The 22,877-nt window shown below is 38.9% G+C and overlaps 1 protein-coding gene across 1 annotated transcript in view; it reads right to left on the bottom strand.

Moving 5' to 3' along the window:
• The window catches only part of LOC126366194 (zinc finger protein jing), a 136,209-nt gene that overhangs the window by 56,700 nt on the left and 56,632 nt on the right, over positions 1-22,877 (bottom strand). The gene's annotated exons all lie outside the window — the stretch shown is intronic.

The raw sequence follows: 22,877 nt of genomic DNA, 5'->3' as shown, positions 1-22,877 counted from the left end.
AGTTTTCCGAACGCATTTTGTCAGTTCCCAACTTCCATTTCGTCGAACTCTCGGCGATAGCCAGACAAAAGCGCAATCAAACCACGTGTTGTAGCTCATTGCTGTTATTGTTGAACATTCCATGAATCCCGTTGAAAGCCCTCATTGTACCTTTGTTCTCTCCCGTAAACACTGAGTATCGGATGTTTAGAGACTGAAGAGGTATTACTGGTTAATTAAAAGCAGTGGAAACACGATGGAGTAGAGGGCGTAGGACGGGGCTATAAAATAAACATAAAGGATCGCGCGGCGTTGCCACTCCGTTCGCTCAGGTCGGCGCGAGCGCAGACAATAGTTCTCCACAGCTGTTTGTACCTGAGCCCGACGTATTTGTTACGACGCAGTAAAGGCACAACTCTACAAAGCAGTGTGGTAACTTAACATCGACAAATAGTTCCGACGCACTTACAACGTAAACACGAGTCAACTCTACGCTTGGTATCTTCAGACCTACCACACTGCGTGTATATTTATTTACTTCAAAAGCAAATAGTGCCAAGAAACGGCTTGGAAGTCGACCTTATTTGAAAGAAGACCAGCATTTCTGTAGACCCCCAGTTATCTTGGAGTGTTTACGCTCGCTTCCCTCAGGCCCGTTTTTCTCCGCTATGAAAGAGAGTAATCGATCTGTGTGAAATTGATCCTGAGGATCCACAAGAGTGAGTCCTGAGCACGAACTACAGAACAGATAGATGTACATCTCTCGCCCCTATGCGTTCGCGAGGGGATACTTAATCCCCTGTCTATTTCAAACACGTTTTACCTCATTCGTTTCGCGTCCAACAAAAAACTTATTAGATTTACAACGCGCCCTCTCGATCAATAAACTGGCCGTTTTGATTTGACAGACCTTTTAGTGATGGGGAGACATGTTCCTGCGAGCGGCTAATGAAAGTGTGGGATACTTTATTAGCTTTTAGTGAGGACTTTTTAGAAAATAAACATTAAAAACAAACTGTTTGTTATATGTTATTCAATAAATATCCAAAAAACATTCTTTCGTTGTTGTAAACTAAAGGTAATTTAGTAAAATAACTGCCATAGAATAAATAGTACCTTATTATATTTAATGTATTAGTACAATACAAGTCCCACTGCTGGACACAGACCTCCGCTCATTCAATAGGCGGGGGCATGGCTAATAGCTGGGACCAACGGCTTAACGTGCTCTCCGAAGCACAGAATCGTCTTACTAAACTTTTCCGACAATCAGGTGATTCAGTCCTGAAAGTCCCAGCCTGCCCAGCAGTGGGACGTACTGTTTATATTTATGTATGTACTACAAGTTCAGAATGATAAGTAGATAATCTAGGTTGTGCTCACGACCCGGACTCTGGGTCCGATTCCCGGTAGGGACACGTTTAACAAAAAATATAAATTTATGATACTGTCCCTTGTTTGGTCAGAGATCTCTTTAAAAAACAGAAATGGGCCAACAAAATCGGTAGCGAAATTCCGTCACCGCTGATGTCTTCATCAACAGGGTTCAGCTTGATTATTTCTCGTACGTACAATGAAGTTGTTTTCCAATTATAAAGTCTCGGTCGGTTCCTTGGTCGTAATTAAAACACATATGACAGATGAGTGATGACTACTGTACAGTACTGTAGTGTAGTCCCCCACAGTGTAATGGACAATTATTTCGGCAGTCGCCGGTCACACGCGTGGCTCGTGCGAGTATTATTATCGTGCCAAGTTTGGTGGGGTGTGAGGTGTGAGCGGCGAGAGGATTAGCTAGTGGTTTGGTACGTAAAAAAACTTGTATTTTTAGCAGGTTTTCGGTAGGTAGGAACGGCTTCTGTGGTCCAGTGGTTGAGCGTTGGACTCACGATCCGGAGGCCCCGGGTTTGAATCCCGGTGGGGACATATCACAAAAATCACTTTGTAATCCCTAGTTTGCTTAGGACATTACAGGCTGATCACCTGATTGTCCGAAAGTAAGATGATCCATGCATGAAAGGTACGTTAAGCCGTTGGTCCCGATTACTATTTACTGATGTAAGTGAGTAATCGTTACATGAGCCATGTCAGTGGCCTTTGGCGGCTCAATCATAACCCTGACACCAGGGTTGATATTCCATCTCACAACCCACACGATAAGAAGAAGAGTAGGTCTTCGCGTTTGGAATGCAGCTATTATTAATTATAACAAAAATATATGTTTTTTTTTTTAAATTACATTCTTTATCCCTATACTTTTTTCCGATTATTAAGAGATTTTATAACAATTCTGTTTTATTCCTGGTCACTCAATAGTCAGGCGATATCACTAGGCGCTGATTGCGATGAAAAAAAAAACATTAAAAAGTAAGCGACCTCGCTACCTCCTATGGCTTACCACCTGTATTACCAGGTCGATAAGGCCATGTGTGCAGGCTCTGCGGGAGTCGTCCCCCTCGCCGGTTATTTTCATTTATCACCACATACGAGATGCCCCGACTTTCTTTGTTGCGGCGCCTGCGCATTGCGATCACTGGTCCGCAGTGGTGGTGGGAAATAATCGCTTTTCGAGTTTGGAAAGTTTAAGAAAACAGTGACGTGATTTCTTGTTTTACCTTTTTATTTAGTCTAACAAATTAACACTATTTTAACTTCAATACTAGACCGTGATGCCCTCACTATATGGCGTTACACTTTTTGTTAGTTTATGAGGTTTCTACTTGTTTAATAAATTGTATTTGATTGATTGATTGATGTTAGATAAGGAAATAACACACAGGTTTATTACAAAACAAATCATTTGCTTAACATATATAAATAAACTGGTTTGTCTACATAATAGTCTATTATTACATCTTCCTAGCGTTATCTTACGGCGTCCGCTTACTTAACCTGAAGGTTTGACAGGTCTGGTTTTTTACAGAAGCGACTCGCAACCCTTCCAACCCGCGAAGGGAAAGCCAGCCCAATGCAAATCATATACCTCCGAAAGGCATTTTTCGTTCACCGTTGAACACGTGATAATTTTTAAATTAGTTAACTATAACGTGACTAATTCATAACTAGACAACTATGTCTAGTGTTTTTTTTTTTTTTTTGTGAAACTAACTACATAACTATTGACATTGACGAAATAAGAATTATATCCCGATAAAGTTAATATAACATTAAACTACATCGCAACGATAATTGACTAAAGATTGTTAAAACAAAGTGTTCAATGTAAATGTCATACACCAATGATATACTACGCATTGAATAATTCAACGATATCAATTAACTGATGTGAAAAGTAATATATTATTCTACGTATAAACTAGTTTTCCAGTTCTTCAAATTACATTTATAGAAGTATGCACATAAACTCACGCATATTTTCCGTAAAACAGACATTTTGCAAACTACAGCTTTTTCAGAATCCACGCACCATTAAACAACTAATATATACAATAAAAATAAGGCTTCAATTGAATATAAAGGGAGAACAACCGCCTTGAATAAATAAATCCGTCAATTAACAATGCGTGTAACTCGATATTGAAAAACATCTTTTACCACCCTCCCGTTCTATACCATAGAGTAATAATAATGTTTATTTACGTTCCCAATTACAATAAAGCAGGTACAAAGCGCTCCATTCATTACTCTGCTCTGCATTGACAAAAGTGCTAAGATAATCCGGCTTCAAAGTTGGTTGAGTCCTTACTGTTCTTATCACGATGGCAACAATAGATCCTACATCAGGGCAGAGGGCCAACAGACAGGCTGCACGAGGGGGCAGGGACGAAGGGGATTGAACTCGTAAAACTAAAAATAGACGCGGAGACAACCCGCCCGAACACACCTACACCCTGACCTGACCCCCTAACACAGACACGTAAGGTCGAAACTCGAATGTAGTTCAACAATTCTATACGACAGCCGTAAATTGAATTTGGTTTTTGAATACGCTACAGAGGCATCTGTCAAAACAATATGCGCCGGAAACAATAAACTGTTGCAGCTAAATTATCTCCAATGATTCGGTTTTATGGGACACCTCGAATTTGGTTCGATAGTGAATTACTGAGGATTAAACTGTCGGTTTTTAATTAAACTAGTTTTAGAGCCCGGCGCCGGGTGTCGTCGGTCGACAACTTAATTATTTTGATAGCTAAAGGGCAAGGATACATTAAAGATGTTTTATTTCTGTGACATTAATTTTTATTGCAGCTTTTTACTGTGCTATTAACGTATCGACGGCAGCAACAGAAACGAAATGTATGGGTAAGTAACTATTTAACCAGGCTCTTTAAGTATAAAACAATTAAGAATTTCAGTAGTAAAGTAATTTTTTTTCAATACTATAGTGACATTAAAAAAAAACTAAAAAGCAAACGGGTCATCTCATGGTAAATGGTTATTTACCGTTGACTATAACACCTGCTTCACTGGAGGGTTTGTCGAACAAGGTCAAACTGCTATTTTTAATTTCTGACGTCAACAGCATTCATTTTGCGAAGATTTGTTTACATAATATCAGCTATTCCATAACCGAATTCCACAACTTCTTTCACCATAAAAACTCGTAATACTTTCTAACTTTCCGAGTCAAACAATCGATAAAGTTATAAGAGCCGTTTGTATAATCGTTGCCCAATGGCCAATAGTTCTACGAGGGTTGATATTGCCTAACTTGGAATTCCTGGATACAAAAGTGTGGCAACACTGGTGCGTAATACAGAATTGCTTCCCTGGGGGAGATTCAGGAGTTCGAAAAACCGTTACGTGGATTAGGCAAGTCATAATTTATTTTGCGATTTCTGTTATTCCCTCGAGTTTACGGACGAGTTTGAAGGCGACGGAGCTTTTATTATACGTCGTGCTTTATGATGTAAATTTTAGTTCTGTCCATTTAAAAAGTCAAAGAAAGTAATGCTCATTAGAATTCTCAAAGATAATTAACTGTTCAAGGTTTTTGCATTATTAATTAAACTTACTTGAATAAAAGGGTAAAGTGGCAAGTTGCCCAATTAATATGTGGCCTGTTTACACATTTTGTAAGTAATTTAAAATGATATGCTTCGAATATATTTTTTTTAACGTGACTTATTGTAACTTTGCCGCAGATGGCATTAACTACTTGCCCGGACAAAGCTTCGAACAATAACACCTGCTATTTTGTATTATATTTGATGGAAATACATTAACCTAAGTACTTTATGAATTTTTTGTAAACACGATTGCCTCTCACTGCGTATTCCCATCGGTTTATCGATATCTTAATGTCATTATCCACGAAAGACTAATGTTTATTAAAATACACCTTTGTCGATGTCTAAACGGTCAATAAATATTGTCACTAACTAGCTAACATTATTTACGAGTATTTGTTCTAGTTAGTAAGCTCATTAGCAAGCAGAAACACAGAAATGATTATATCTAGTAGGTCTGTACGACATTCAATATTTATGTGATACAATCGAGAATATGTACATAATTTGTGGTAGTGTGTAATGTTTTGCTTAGTAACAGATATCCGAACACGATACGGGTAAAAATAGAACCTCTTCTTTTTTGAAGTCGGTTAAAGATAAATATTTAATGCTTTATGGACTTTCATTTTTAACGTATCAATAATATTGGTAGATTACAAAACCTAGTATAAAAAATATAAATAGCCGTAAGTACTTTTTAAATTCCCTTTTTATTTTGGAAAGTCCCTACAAAATATTGATTGATATAAATGTCACATTACAAAAAGAATTCAAATCTCCAATTCCGAATTCCAATTTCATATTTTCATGATACCTTTTTTCTTTTTACCTTTCTAGGATTGACAAGCCGTTGACGACATTGATCAAGTGTCGTGAGGGCGAATGGGAGTTTTTGACATGTGTAGGTGAGTTATCAATCGCGAGTGACGGTGACGGGTCGCAATCAAAGTTTAATCGGCCCGTGCATAGACAAACCCGACCGCTAATTGGGCGGAAAAGGCCTGCTAGGGTTGTGTTATAAACGCCGAGATTATAGATTTATAGGATTTTAGATACGGATCCTATAAATGTTTTAGGGAGGAATAGCCCAACGTTAGTGGTAAACAGTCGTAATGCAATCATATTGAATTCTAGACTAAAGTTTAGGTTACTGCTGATCCGTATACTATAGATACTTATAGCTTCAGCATCGGTATATCCCTCAAGTTTTGACCTGTAAGGAGACAATCCTACACAGACATACTTACTTAAATACTAATATAGATAACAATATAAATATCGACAAAAGTCATCTGTCACTTTATAGAATTTCAGTTATTGAAACACTTTTGTTCTCATTTACAAATCAAAGCGCGTCAATAAAATCGAAGCTTAAGCGCTAGTTTTTTCACCTCAAACATCGGGACATCCACCGCTCGAGGACATAACTGTGTCTCTGTCACACTGTAGGTAAATAGTTTAGGTAAGAGCGAGACGGCAATGCCCGTTTGAGGAATGCGGGGAATGTGAAGTTTGGCTCCAAAGGGCTGCGTTTGGAAATTAAAACGACAAACACGAGGCGTTCGTAATTGATGAGTTGGTTTTCGTTACCTATGAGGGCTGTAGGTATATTTACTTATAGGTTATGATTGTAGAGGTGTCGAGTAGTGACCTACTTCGGAATGTGGTACAGTGAGGGGAATGGCAAGAGAGTAATGAAAGACAAACCAAGGCGAGGTAATTTTTGCATTTCTGGAAATGAAGTATTATAGGGGTGGTGCTGTGGTGTTGGTAGTGGTTGCCTGGAAGAGATTGCTACCTAGCAATAAGGCCGCCGATTGTGCTCTTCCATTCCTCTTTTGTTCGTAATTTTGTATTGTCTCTGTGTGCAATAAAGTATTTGTTATTTCCTGCATGTTTCTGGATCAAATGCTTTTCCACAAAAAATAGTAGGTACTTATCTGCGGACAATCTTGAAAGTTATAGGTATGTTATGTTGGTCTTAATTGTGTAAGAAATGTAGGTACTAAGGGTAAGTTGTAAGATAAATTACCGCGAGTTGGATGAGATGGCTATCTGGCAACTGCGTGTGCAAAGAGCTAAATCATCCAACCATTTCACTCGATTATACTACATACAGCCTATAAAATATCAAAAGCGTCGAGGGGAAGTTCACTATTGGCTGTTATCTCAGAAAAACAGAAGCTACCAGGGATATTTTTAACTTATCCCTAAAAACTTTTAAGGATAGCGTCAATAATTTGAATAACACTTCATTTGTTTTTCTACAAAAACAACACAAAACGGAGCGTGATAAAATGACAGTGGGACAGAGACAGACAGAGTAGTATGTTGCCTAGCGCGTAAGAAACGACGAATATGTCGCTCTAATCATGCTACATTTTAAGCTATAAACACGTAAGCCATCCAAGATTATTTTGTGATAATATGTTCCTTACAGTGTCTTCACCGACCGCAGCGGGCGATGTCCAAAATAATTTAAATATTTATCAGTTTCCTAACAATCTGATGGTTCCCACATCACACACGGTAACAAAACGCTAATGCACACGGGCGTAAATGCTGCGTACTGGGAACGCATGCAGCAGCTTTCTCCGAAAACTCATTACGGCGCACGCGTCACGTCGCGCCTATAACCGGTTTTATTAGGTTCCACTAACGCGCCCTAACTCAGCCCGCGCATGTGCACGGCCCTTTATGTCGGTCGGCTTCTTTGAACTAGCGAATATGGGCAACTGTTTGTAATATTGAATTTGTGTCTGTGTATAATGGTATGGTGTGATAACTTCCTTATTACTTATTAGTTTGTTGCACTTATAATAGTTTACTTTACAGGGTGTGACATTAACGAATACTGAAATTTTCCGTCGTAAATTCAAGTTTTTTTTGTGACGTTTATCTTTTTGTCAAAGTATTCGTTACGATGTCACTAACACCCTATATAGACACTTCTATACACGTTCTTATGATAGTATACGTGTATGTACCTATGCAGGAATATTTACTTGACTGAAGAAATCTGCAGATACTTAAATTCAATCAGACTTCTCCCCTTACCTTAGAAGCTATACAAGTAATATACGCTAACCTCAGTAAATTACATTGGCAATCGGAGATGCAAAGCGGGTTGTCAAATATAGCTGTATCGGGTCTTTGGGGATCAGTTATCGCAAGTTTGTTTACTTCTCAGTTCCAATCTGGAGGGTAGTTTCCGAGGAATTAATTGATAAGACAGCTGCAAACTTTGTGGCCGGAGTTCGGGGCGTGAAACGAATAGGGAACTTGTCTTAATGTTGCCTTTGGTTATTGGGTGAGACTGTAATGAATAAATTGGCGCCTTGATATGACCAGAAGTTTTTATAAGAAGCAGTTTTCTTCCTTGTGTTTGTGATCCCTTACTTAGTCTTGAATATGTTTTACCAAATCAATGTTCGTTTTTTACCAAATCAAGATTAAAGTATCGAAGTAAACAAAGTGCTCGTAAGTTTCTTGTTTGTTGAGACTTAAGAGGCAAAACTTGCGTGCTATCGAATCGGGACTTACGAAACCTTCAATAAGTCCTAAAGCCATTCACACCACAACACCCACGTATCATGGTAACCGCATCTTAGTGGTGCGGTTTCGAAAGCAAAAGTACCAGGGCTGCATAGCTCGGTGGAGTCGTAGGCTGTGGCTGTGCGGCAGACGGCGCGGGGTGCGGGGGCGGATCGATACCGGCCGCATTGTTCCCCGCCCGCGCCCCGCGCGCGACACCCGAATTCGCCCCATTTGATCCCGCGAGCGAATCAATCGCTTTTGTTGCAGTAACTTGATGCAGGGCCAAGTGCCATTGTTAATTTCGAACTACAAATTCCAATCTTAATCCTTCGTAAATAAGTCGAGACTGCGCTCACTTGTGTGATCAGCTGTGTGAAATTTCAATAGATTTTTTCAAACAGCAGCTGTTTATCTGTCCTCCGTATATAAAACAAGGGCATTGTTCTCCGAAGATGCCTTCAGTAACAATGGGAAAAGCTTGTAAAATAAGGAAATTGTTTCACCTTAGATTTAGCAACTAAAATACTAATGCGGTTCTTTGCTAAGTACTTTCAGCTAAAGGTACAACTTTTACGATGGCATTAAACGCTAAGTTATTATTTAATGACGCAATATGCTACAGCACTATTATAAAACGTAATTGCAATTAGGTTTGAATTTATGCTGGATATTAATTATGTATATTTTACGATATACGTAGGAAAGTAGCGAGATATAGCTTTTTTAAAGAATAAGTATGGAAAGTGTGACGGAAGCTTGGAAACTCAAAATGGCCGTGGGCCGCAGGCGATGTTTTTCGACTCTCCCATAAACCGCAGGAACCGACCGTCTTATTGCCGCGAGTTATTTACGAATCAAACACAGGCAACAATTGGCAGGTTTTCTTGAAAATTATTTCCTTTCCAATCGCATAAGTAGTAAAATGTTTAGTTTCAAAACAAATGCTGCGGATACAGTTCTAAACTAATGTAAGTGTGCTTTGTTTGAGATTTTACTAGCGTGCATGGCAAGGGTCATGGAACTTAAGAAGTATAAATAAAGTTTAGTATTCGTACTTCAATCCGTGTTTTGGAACGGCTTTTCAATAAATAATATGTAAGCAGTATATAAGGACCTCCTGGTTCACTAAGTTTAATGGTATTAACAGACGATTATGTTTATACACGTTGGTAGTAAAATAAAATAGGCATGAGTAAACAGGTAATAAGCAAAATGTGAAAGTATATACGGGCGGAAATTACATTCGACTTAGCATAGGATAAATAAGTGTCAAAAGGACTAGAAGGGATAACAAAGAAAATGTTCTCCTAGAAAGACTGCCTGCCTGTTCTCAATTCTTTTTCAGTAAGTTCGACACAGAGATTTATAGTTTTAAGAAATAACTCATGAACTTCTAGTTAAACTCTGTAGAAACTGATGGTGACCACAGTTGAAAAACTAAGAATTTAATATTTTCTGCGTAAAGTCGGTTTAGTTGTTTCGTAACAGCTCTAAAACCTGATACTTGAAACAGATCTTTGCCTGAATGTAACTGTATTCTTTCAAGTGTAGAGTGGTAAAGAATAACGCATACACAAGATTCGTAGCTCCGCCCATTATACTTGTTTTAGCTCTACCCAATTACACATATATTTATATACCTTTACTGGGCTCTTCTACCTAAGCTAATCAAGCACCTGTTTCGCACATCGCAACATGTAGACATCTCATCAGTAGGTTTTAAGTCCAATAAATTTTAGAAGCCACCCACCCACGGGTAGGGCATGGGAACGGAGTACCGTTCACTTTGCAGTCATTAGCATTAGCTATTTTATTTATTTATGTGACGTCATAAGACCTTCGCCTATGACGTCATATAATTAATTATAACTAAAATTTAAGAAATAAGATGGATAATATATTCGTAATAATAATATCGTTATGTAAAAGGCACTGAAACAGGTACCCCAGTTGATAGAACGCTTGCCTCTCGCTTGTCTCTCTTTGAGGTCGCAGGTTCGAATCCAGCACAGGCCTAAACCAATGATTGGCGAAATTGTTTTCGAAATCATGTTTGGATAATAAATGATTATCACGTGCTCAGCGGTGAAGCAAAACAACGTAAGGAAACCCACCTTCCCGAGTAATGGATTTTCGGAGGCATGTGACCTAACTTGTATTCGGCTGGCTAGGTTTCCCTTCGCGGGTTGGAAGGTGAGACAGGTAGTCGCGTTTGTAAAAAAACCGGACCTGTCAAATCTTCACATTAGGTAAGCGGACCCTGTGGAAACGGGATAGCGCTAGGAAGATGATGAGAAAGCACTGTAGTCCTGTGGTTCACCGGCTTGCTTCTCAAACGGGGAGCGCTGGTTCAAACACCGGTATCGGACTTGCACCAGTAACAGTAACACAATTGGCTCTACCATTATAGACTGCGAGACGACCATCTATCCCGTTGGTCTAACAGAAAGATCGGGGAGGCGTGAGTACATACCTATATCGTAGTCCATAGAGTAGTCCATATATCGATTAATGTAATGTGATAATGTGTGTTAATGTGTAATGTGTGTTAATGTGTAATGTGTGTTAATGTGTAATGTGATATGGCTACCCCAATTGGGATACAGTCGTGAGCTTATGTAAATATATTTTCTTCGTCAACTTAGCAGTAAAAGAGAAATATTTGTTTCTATAAAAATGAAGTTGATCTCTTTGTATTTCCAAAGTAAATAAACATGTTTTATTTGCTCGGCAGATGCTGGTAATCTTTGGGATTGACTTCACTACCCCATGGGGTCTTTACAATTCATGGAATTTTGAAGTTTGTAGTTTTACGACGAAGATAAACAAGATTATGATCTGTGAAATACTTCAAGAAACTAACGACACTATTTTATGTTTTTTTATTAGACTTCGCGGGTCGTGAAAGTAATGAATGTACATTTTAAGTGCCCGACATTGTAAAAGGTATGTTACTTATTGGATTGGGCACTTGAATGCAAGGAAAGAAATTATTTGACGTTCTGTTGTAAGAACTAGCGAAGTTTACGATCGTTCTATTTTTACATACATACATACATAAACTCACGCCCGTAATCCCTAATGGGGTGGGCAGAGCCACAAGTAATCAAAGACAACTTGCAGCCACTGTTGATACGATGTCGTAAGCTGGATATGATGAACCTTATGGTGATAAGGGATCAGCCTATTGCCCATAACATTAGTCCATCATGTTAGAGGACACAATCCCTCTGTCGGTTTTTACGACATGCCCGGGAAGACAAGCAGCTGAACGTGTTCTAAGTTTTTGATTTGCTCCCAGAACAGCATAGAAGCAACAAATCGTTCTATTTTTCGTCCGTAAAAAATATCTTAAATACTCCAGCCGTAAACGCCGACGACGACATTTTAACTTTAATAAGAGGTAATTATTTAAAAATAAATTTAGGTATTTCTAATAGTATTTTATAATAATGAAATTGTGGACTTACCAGTAAGTAATTTGACATGCCCGTGTTTGGAAATAGATATATACTTATCACAATAATAATTTATCTACGGGTATCTATCCTATGTACAAAGGATTACTTAAGATGGAGAATGGTAACAATTATAATATTTATTTACACTACCTATAGACAAACAAAATTAAAAAATAATTCTTCTTCTATCGTGTGGGTTGTGAGGTGGAGTAGCAACCTCATCAACCCTGGTGTCAGTGTTACTATTGAGCCGTCAAAGGCCCCTGACATGACTCATGTAACGACTACTTACTTACACCAGTATGTAGTAACCGGGACCAACGGCTTATCGTGCCTTCCGAAGCACGGATCAAAAAAGAAATCAAAAACTTAATTGAGGTGGACTAATAGGTACCTACCTAATAAGGCACATTGCTTGCTTTAGCTTTGTCTATAAATATAGAACATGAAAAGTTTCAAGAGCTACGAAAACGCGTTCCGATAGAGTTTATCGGTGAGTTGAACCATAAATAATTCACACATGTATGGGGAGATAACCCAGGGGTTATTGGTTACGCGATAGTGACTCGCGATAACTATATTTTGGAAAAATAACGAAGGATAAAAAAGTGTAACGTTATACAAACTCAGACTAACAAACTCTTATCTAATAAAAGTGTGACTTTGGCTTAACGAATTTAGGGAGCAACAAATGTGACACAACTAAAACTTAGATATTTCCATTTCTGATTTGGCTATTAATAGAAGACAATCAAATAGTCATAAATAGATCGATACCTGTGTAACTTCTATACGATAATGCTCATGTACTCGTATGTACCTGAAACAATAAAATATTATACAGGGTGTTAGGGACATCGTAACGAAAAAAAAAATGGAACGCCTATTTGATTGTACTAAAAACGATGGTGGGTGTTTTTCTTGTCGCAAATGTTTAATTAAGATTTTGATTTTTTACTGTGCCGCAATGTAAGTCGAACAACGCGGCACACAGACGTTAAACCTACGCACGGCTACGTTACGCGTGCGTGCGTGATACGATGTTGTATCTAGGTAGGAGTTTTCATTCTCTTGTATTTAGATGCTTAGTGGTGCAACGTTTAAAAATGTTGAGTTTGTTGAAGTAGAACACCTACTGCCACGATTTTTCACGCACGGTACCTACCTACCAGTTATTAAAACGTTCCTAACTTATTAACAATAAAAACCCTACTCTTGCCTTACCTTAATTGTTATTCCTTCGGATGAAGTACCTAGGTAGGTACCCTAGAACATGTCACGTCACGTAGGTATGCAACATCGCGTTTCCTCCGCGGTAGGTAGGTATCACACGCACTCACAAACACAACACCTTGCTCTTTAATAAACATCAACAATCTTCCATACTTTTGTGCAGTAAATGGTCTATGATCTATCATCATAGTCGACACTACTCGTTTACAGAATAAAACAAACACAAAACACTCACAAACACGAAAAAAATATCCTCGAAAAACATCACGCGATTCGGGTCAAGTTTAGTATTCGACTGAGCGGAAGCGCGCGGCGGCGTTAGCGCAAAGCATCAAAGGCGCGCCGACGACGCGCCGGCCGCGGCCGAGTCGAGCCGACGACTAGACAGAGAGAGAGAAGTATGTTTATGGTGCAAGTGACAGAGAAAGAAATAGTATCTGTTCGTATGCCTACTTTATTGGCGAGCGTTGCCCTTGACCCGTGCGCCGCGGCGCCGGCTATTCACCTGCGCATAGCTTAAGTTGTAGATACGTTATTAATGTTATTATTATTATTGATGACATTGATAAAATTTAATAATTAGTAATTTTTATTTGTTTATTTTAAATGTGCGTTCTATGCAGCTTAAAACACAATATGGGACTGAAAAAAATCTAATTTTTTTATGAATTTTGCGACAGGAAACTTCACTTGATACCTATCAACTCAAAGAAATACCTAGTATCTGTTCGTAATGCCTACTTTATTGGCGCGCGTTGCCCTTGATCCGTGAGGCTATTCACGTCCGAGTATCCATCAAGACAGATCAAACAAGCCCTAACTCAGAGGTCTTGCGTCCCAGGATCCTTTAATTATGTCTTAGAACCTTCTTGGCCTATGTGGTCCAGTGGTTGAGCGATGGGATGCGGAGGGTCCGGGTTCGTATTCCGGTGGGGACATATCACAAAAATCTGTTTATAAGGCCTTTGGTTGGGACGTTACAGGCTGATCACCTGATTGTCCGAAAGTAAAATGATCCGTGCTTCGGAAGGTACGTTAAGTCGTTGCTCCCGTCTACTAGGTACTTATGTAAGCACGTAGCCGTTACATGAATATTGTACACAGAACAGGATAGGTTTAATTAGTTCTTTACTGATGATTTAACAATGAGATTTAAAACACGAATAACTTAGTATGTACTTAGTACCTCGGTACCAACATGTAACAAGAAAAATAAGATCACTCCTCTCGGACAATTTTTTTCTTTGAACATGCCGACATTGCCTACGCGGCGGAGTTGCCGAACTATCGATAGGTAGATTATCAATTGTTGAACTTGAAAATTGTCTAAACTATCGAAAGTAGTGATAGTACATTTAGATCGATACTAGCGATAGTACCGATAGGTCTTGCTTTGTAACAATAATGGGTATTGATCTAAAAGATCTATCGATAGGTACCTACTATTGTTTTTTTTTTAACTAGGTATCGATAGAATATCGATAGGCAACACTCTGGCGGAGTGTCCGCCCAATTCTAGACGCGATCTCGCTCGATTTTTGTGTAGCGAGGTTTTGCGTAGGTACTTACATACTAAGTTGGTGGATGGTTGACATAGTAGGTAATCATGGTAGGTATTGGTAGGTAGGTAATTATCTAATCTGTGGTGGTTGTGTTAGTTGGTTGTTAGTTATTCTAATGACAACAAAGAATACAATTATTTACTGTTTCAACTGTTTTAGGTAGATAATGGCCCCGATTCCTATGAGTAAATGAATGAATAACCCGGTCGAATCAAAAAGGTATCTCGCTGGTATGCAAACCGTTTGACGTGTGCTGTCAACTTAATTCTGTCGGTTGTTTTAGATTTCTGCTCAGAGAAAGAAATAGGATCGGTTCGTAGTGCCTACTTTGTAGGCCGCGCCGCCGCCGCGCCGCCGCCGCCGGCGTGCGGCGCGGGGCGTGCGGAGCGGGGCGCGCGGCACGCGATGCGTGTGGCCGTTGACCCGTTCGAGCAGCTGTTGTCTCCATTACATCGAAAATTTTCGATAATTTGTCATTATTGTTTTTTTTATTGAAATTTGGGTTCTATGCAGCTAAAAGCACGATATGGAATTGAAAATAATTAAAAACAAAACTCAAAATTTCATGAATTTTGCGACGGAAAATTCCACTAGATATTAACTCAGAATCATGGTCTGAATCATCCCTCTCAGTATTCGTTACGATGTCACTAACACCCAGTATATTGTTACTACAAATAAATAAATACAAATAGCCAATATAAGTTTTGTCACGACCTTGTCTACATTCACAATGTCAAGTAGAATAAAGAAACTTTATGCAAAAACGACAGCAAAAAACATATTTAGAATATTTACACATAAGAACTGCTCGACCATTAGTCTTATGTGTCTACTCGAAAAGGAGAATACCGTGATATAAAAGTACATATACGTCGCAATCAGGCATAATTTCTGTTCCGAACAAAATATGCGTAGAAAACATTCATTTCACGCATAGCGCTTACTATTGTAACTATGCGTTCGTACACGTCTTACATCAACCCGCGATACCATGTCAGTTTCAATGGACTGCTTAGAAGCGTCATCTCGTTCTACGCAAAAAAACGTTTCGCTATACAGTAGTGTAGCTGTTATATCGTACAATCAACATTGGCAATCACTGACCTACCGCACCTCGCCCACTTTGCCACTTGTACTCGTAGTATTGGCCAAACGTCATCAGACGCGCGGATTTAGTGCTACTAGACGAGGCAAGCGTATTTGTGGGTGGATAATGAGCATAATTAAGGTGAATTAGTGTGTGAGATAGAAGTGTTATTGCTTGAGTACACTCCGTAAGTCAGTTGTGTATGCTATGCTGGACGCATGGGCTGTTTATGTATAAGCGATTTATCTAAAGCGTAAGTAGTGGTTGGAGTTGAAAGGTTTTCAGCCACAATTTGTCAATAGATAAATAAAGAGATAATAATCTAACAAAATTTGATCTCAGAATCCCATCACCCTCCTGCCCTTATCCCACTCTGGGTGGGGTCAGCACAACATGATAATTTCTGTCAGTCGTCATCTCAGTACTCGCACATTATCTGATCTAAGAAGAATAAAACCAGAGAAAGATAGCCAGAGTTCGAGACGTAAGTTAGTATTAGGACCACGGACATCTCAAAAAGATGACAAGACAAAGTTGGGAACAGAGAAGAGTAGGAGGAAAAAAAGAGTTACCTACATTGAAAGACGTTACCAAAAATGAAAGCGATATCGACCATATCCAACCACGTGATAATCTTTGGCAATTGGCTTACCTCTCGTCTAAATTGATTGATGGCATGTCTAGCACATGCGAAATTTATTGGAGCGTGGGTCTCAGTTTACTTCGTCGTATTGGCAGCCGAATTCCGGTGTTGATTCTTTTTGATTTTCATTTTTGTCGTCGTCGTTTCTACAGTCAAAAGGATTTAGACGTGATGTGTTTTTGGAGTTTTTGATAACCGTCACGAACGAAAGTGCCCAACAGGTATTCAGTAGACTTATCACTGTGAGGCAATATGATGATGTTGTTAATGATGACGACGAAATTTCATTTCATTTTCATTTCATTTCATCATTACCAAGAGAACAGAAACAGAACAGTATAAAAAAGGAAGCAAAAACGAATGATTTGCTACCGCGCTAATGGGACAATGGGCGAATAATTGTGTGGAAATGCAATAACAGTGTTAACAAATCAAAAGGATTCAAATTGCAAACGTGAACGAAAAAAGTATCACTTAATATGCGTTATTTAAAATAAAGTACAAGATGGTCGTAGGGAACACGACACCGATTTCCTGAGTGCAAGCAGGTCGATGTCGCACACACGCGTCATTGTGTCGCCAATTTGCATAATTGAATAACATTATGCATTCATTCGCCGGTCACCCCTCTGATGAACCGCCGAAAACAAAACGCCACGTCCGCATATTATACAATAAAATGTATATGCGTTCACAGAAGACGAACAATCAAAGCAAGCTAGCTACAATCTCGGTGTTTTCGTTCAGCCGCGAAAAGGGAAAAGTGTTCCGGACGCGAATTAATGTTCGCCTGAGAACTTCCAAATTAATCCCCTCGAGGTGGACTCCTTGGAGCAAAGAGTAAACATTTATCGCGGAGGTTCGCGGAAAGATCGGGGCTCTTCGTGGGAAGCCGACTACGGCCGAAGGGTTCCGACGGCGAAGGGTGTGAGAGGAAAAGCGAAACCGCTCGGTTTCCCCCTCGGCGGGGGCTGGGGTCTTTGTCCCCGCGCGACCCAGTTAATGACCGCCCCCGCAGACGCGGCACATAGCCTCGTTCCGATATAAATACGCCTACTACACTTGACCTCCAAAGTTTTTATTGGAAAGCACGTGCGCTATCGAGATCATGTTGTAAACAAAACGGCTCTGTAATTGATTAAGTATGTTCAGCTTTACTGTGTAGCGACGTACGCATGCAAATTGAAGAAGCTCGGGGACTTGGTTTGGTCATAAAAGTTTTTCAACTCGCCTAATCGAGTGTCTACTTGTCTTTCGCGCGTGGAAGTTTGCTGGCCAATAAATCCTATGGCAACGTGAAAGGGGACTGGCAAGGGTCGGGTCGCGCGGTCCGGTCGGCTAGGGAAGCAGAGGGGAGCGGGCTGGGATGAAGGGGAAGCAACAGGTCGCGAAACAACGTTTTAATTGTCGGTGGATAAGCATCGACGTCATCAGACCGCGACACCTACACGCGTGGAGTGCAGTAAGGTACGATGACCGGCCCTAAATGCATTCAGTTCGCTCATTTGCCGTGAACCTGTTTTATTTTTAGTGCATTATTAAAATGCTCATGAATAAAGGTAATAAATTAAGAAGACGCGCCAACCGGACGGTCCACAATGAGGTCCTTTAAATTGCCCCGATAACATTTTTGAACTTTTTGTGCCAATCGCGAGTTTTCGGATATGACATCGATACCTCAGGCGGACTGAAAGCCGGTAACGAATATATTGCGTGGTCTTTTTTTAAGAAAATACTATTAAGGACAGAAAATTACTCTCAAATACTCAAATAATACTCAAATACTCAATATTAAGTTTACTTCAGAAGAACAATAAGTAGTGTTAGTAGTAGTAGTAGTAGTGTTTGTTGTAATAGTTTGTTTGTGTTTCTATCTGAAGTAAAGTTTCGATAGACACAACAACATTGACATAACATTCAAATAGCAATCTAAACACCTCAGAAACCCGGTCTCAAGACACTAGTTTCCTTAACTCTTGACCAGTTAGACCAGCTAAAACTGAACTGTATTTTCTGTGGATTGTAATAATTTTGAAGAGGGTTGGCGGGCCGTTGGATAGTGGTCGTTGGAGGCAATGCTTATAGTTGCAAAAGCGTCATTTCGCAAGCCGCAAGGGTATGAGGTAAACATGGCGTATCCTTTGTTTCGATAGCGAACAAACGTCTCGGATGTCGGCCGATATCGGACAAGTTATGGGAACTTGTCGCAACTGTGAGTAACCGCGTACTACGGAGCTTGAAGGTAACTGCTGTTTATCTTACATTGTTACAGCTTATTGCTGTGGTCTCAGCTTTGCGTCAACTTTCATTTATAAATTTGACAGCAATAAAAACACTTTCTTACGGATCATACAGGGTTTCGTTGAGATGAATACATAGTTGAGACATGAAATTCCTTCCTTTATGAAATCCTCGAAAATATTAAACTAATGGTGCTTCCACGTCGGAGTTGCTTTATTAAACAATATCTTACAACGTGATATGATAACATTCCGTAATTTTTACGACTTAATATTGCTGTTAGTTGCATTCTACATTAAGTCTTTTTTATTAAATGTTGCTTACATACATTGTAATTGTAACGTTTCCATTGCTTAACAAAAAGTAACTCTATATGTATTTGTTTAATTCACTTTTAAAAAACTCAACATATAACAATTTCTACTTAAACAATGACATGAAATAGGAGAGCGTTAGGTATACAGTTTATTGTAATCCTTGAAAGAGCAAGCCGTTGCAACAAAACCTTGTCCTACATTCAAAGATCTCGAACGTTGTAATATAACAGCTAGTAAACATTAAATAAACACATACAACCTTTAGTCACTAGTCTAGAAACCTAGAAACTAATCCTCACATTTCGCAACTCAATATCGAGTAGTAATATCTTTTTGATGCCTTCTATCGAGTGCAAATAATATTCGAGCCAAGAGTTCTTGATATTTGCGTCTTATCCGGTGCAGAACGGGGCAATTTCATATATTCTCGGCGCGCCCACATTGGTTCCTATTGTGTCCCAAAGGCTTTGTGTCAGCTTACGCCTCGAGTTTGGGTCGAGGCATAAAAGCAGCGTACAAAATCATAAGCAACGGTACAATCATGTAAAGTCACATCGTTCAAACTCTATTTTCTTCTAAAACAGTTTAACCTTGGTATTTGAAGGTAGAAAAGCTTGCAAGCTTTTAAAGTAGACTTTATGTGTGTCGTCTACGTATTTATTAAAATTAGGATGCACGCCTGAGTCAATATTTGCTCTGTTTTTATTATTTGTTGTTTTATATTAGAATATGCACTACAATTAAGAAGTTTAACGCTTCTAGTGTATCACCGTTTGAGCAATAGTGCTTCACAGCGTTTGCTTCACTTATATCTTAACATACATATGTAAACTCACGCCAATTTCACACTGGGATAAGAAAAACTATAGAATTGCATTTGCTTCGATTTGATTTGTTTCATTTGTTAGACCTTAGTTATATCTGGAGCTCGGTGAGGTGTGGGTACTTAGTTCATCTTGCGATGGATGTACCTCTTACAACCCCAATTGGAATGTAACCTTAAGTTTGTCAGAAAAAGGACAAAAAAGGTTCAAGTGTGGAATGTTCTTCGATTAAATAACAAGGGAGTCGTGATTTTGATACTTTATGATTGCGCTTGTCAACGACGTATAAACAAAGCCTGGGGACAGGGGCGTAGCTAGATGATCAAGGGCTTTGGCGCAATAAAAAAGGCTCCTAACTATTATTACTCTTAAAATCTACATATAAATATCTAAGGCAGAAAGAAAAGAAAGATTTAAGGCCTTTGAAAGTGACAAGGTGCTGTCAACTAGAAACACCGCGTGTTTGTTTAGCGGTGATTGATGGGTTAGGAGATTGACCCAACTCTTCGACCCTTGTATGAACTTTCTTTGGAAATGAATGTATTTACGATATTGGAGAATTATGAATTTAGCGTGGGACAATGTCCGTGACATTTCAGTTCTCGTGGTAGTGCTAGTGGTATTATGTCATTTTAGCGCCTCATGTATCTTTCGAACTTCTAATTCCAAAAATTCTAACAATGAATAAATTTTCTTCTTTATCTGTGAAAAGTTTTAATTTTAATGAATTCCCAGGAAATTTGTGCTCCTCTAGTAACCCTAGATGAAGGGCCCCTTAAGATTGGGGGCCCTGTGGTACTCCGAGCTTTGTCCCTGCCTAACTACTGCTTGGGAACCTCTCGGAAACACGAGACCCAGATCATTTGTGGCCCGTAAATAATAATTTGGACCGCACTCGAAACCTACTTGTGTTTGAAATCATAATTTACCTTTGGGCGACGTATTTCGTGTCGACTGTAATGAATGCTTTAAATATTAAGTTTAATAACTTACTCACTTAACGGATTATGAGTACTTGATTGCCTCCCCAAACAGATTGCTGTATTGTAAATGTCTCTATAAATATTATTATTAAATTAACTTATTCAATTGACAGGAAACTGAAATGTTTAGCCATTAGGTAATGATGTACAAATATTAATGACTTGGTTAGCTGGCTTGGTTGGTTGGTTGCTTAGTTTTAGGCCGATACTATTTAGTTTGCCATCGACACGATAAGAAGAATGACTTGGTTCATAAGTAGCAGTCATTTATATAGACAGGTTTTAATAAAGCGCACGCAACAAATAATTATAAGTATAACATGACACCGCATAACGTCTGTATCTCTGAAGGGGTAAGCAGAGGTGTATGATATAAGGTCACGAGTCTTGTCAAATTAACTTTTTTGAGAAATTCAACCGTAAGTCTCATTAAATGTCAAATATATGATAGTGCGACAAGGTTCTAAAGTGGGTACATGATATTGCTCATGACAGGACTTAATCCCAGATAATAGGGCGAGCCTATTTTCATTAACCGGACACAAATCCAAGAAATCTCGTGATATTTTTATAATTAGTTTTAACTGTTTATGTTACATATATATTTTATTTTATTTTTGATATTGTATGTGTTTGTTGTAATAGTTTGTTAGGTATATTGTAAGTAAGTTATAGTCCCACTGTTGTTTTAGATTGTAATGTAGTTTAAGCTTGTTTTTATTTATTTTTTATTTCCAATTTCCAACACAATATAAAGTTGTTACAAGGAATAAATGAATATGAATATGAATATATATGAATAAGAATACACTCCAGGTTAAATACCTTTCCTTTTACTGCTACTATTAAAAGAAATAGAGTCCCTATCAAACATATGGATAATTTATTTGTTTATTTAAGGTAATTTATTTAATGATATAGAGATATATAAAGAACCTATATTCGTCCCACTATCTGGCTGGGCACAGACCTCCCCTTATCAACAGGAGGGGGTTCAGAGCATATTCAATACCGCAGCTCCATTGTCGTTGCGGCACTCATCACCCTGTTTTGATGGTCTAACTGAAAGCTCAAGTGAACCGTGGTTGCTTAGTTCATTTTGCGATGGATGCGACCTGACTACCCTAATTGGCATATAGTAGTGAGCCTATGTTATGTTTCATCGCGGATTGGAGGAGAAATACAGCAGCAGTTCATCTTAACTTTAAATGCAGTAATTGTAAAGGCAGCTTAGTTAAAACGAGTATAAAGTATGTAATATTCAGTGATTTGCCGTTCCAGAGAATGTTTCCACTTTTGGGAACGTTCCCGCCAGTAATAAGGCGCAAAAGTTATGTAAAAAGAGCTTCACTACCGAACCTTTAGGCAAATAAGATCAGACTACAAGAAAGAACAATTTGAAAAAGAAAAGCAGCCAGTGTCCTTACTATTGTTTGGAGTATCGGGGAGGGGCACACGGTACATATAGGTAAGAGCGATGTACTGCCGTGTCTACCGGGTGAGCTGCAATGTCCTACTACCCACAACATTATTTTTATTTTATTATGTTCTGTACTTTAATTGTTCTTGATGTATATAATGTTTTTGAACGTTGTATAAATTGATTGATGACAGGAAACCTAGCATCGAGACAAACCATTCCTGGTTTAGCGATGCTATGCGTCAAAACTGTATACTCAAAGTTTATCAAATAAATAAATTAAAAATAAACATACATACATAAACTCACGCCCGTAATCCCTAATGGGGTGGGCAGAGCCACAAGTAATCAAAGACAACTTGCAGCCACTGTTGATACGATGTCGTAAGCTGGATATGATGAACCTTATGGTGATAAGGGATCAGCCTATCGCCCATAACATTAGTCCATCATGTTAGATGACACAATCCCTCTGTCGGTTTTTACGACATGCCCGGGAAGACAAGCAGCTGAACGTTTTCTATGTTTTTTATTTGCTCCCAGAACAGCATAGAAGCAGAAAAAAAAATACAATGGGAACATTACCATTTTGGGAACATTCCCGGGAATGG

The sequence above is a fragment of the Pectinophora gossypiella genome, chromosome 4, assembly GCF_024362695.1.
Source record: "Pectinophora gossypiella chromosome 4, ilPecGoss1.1, whole genome shotgun sequence".
NCBI lineage: Eukaryota > Metazoa > Arthropoda > Insecta > Lepidoptera > Gelechiidae > Pectinophora > Pectinophora gossypiella.
Note: the sequence above shows the minus strand (reverse complement) of the source record. Positions and strands in the feature narration are given on the sequence as shown.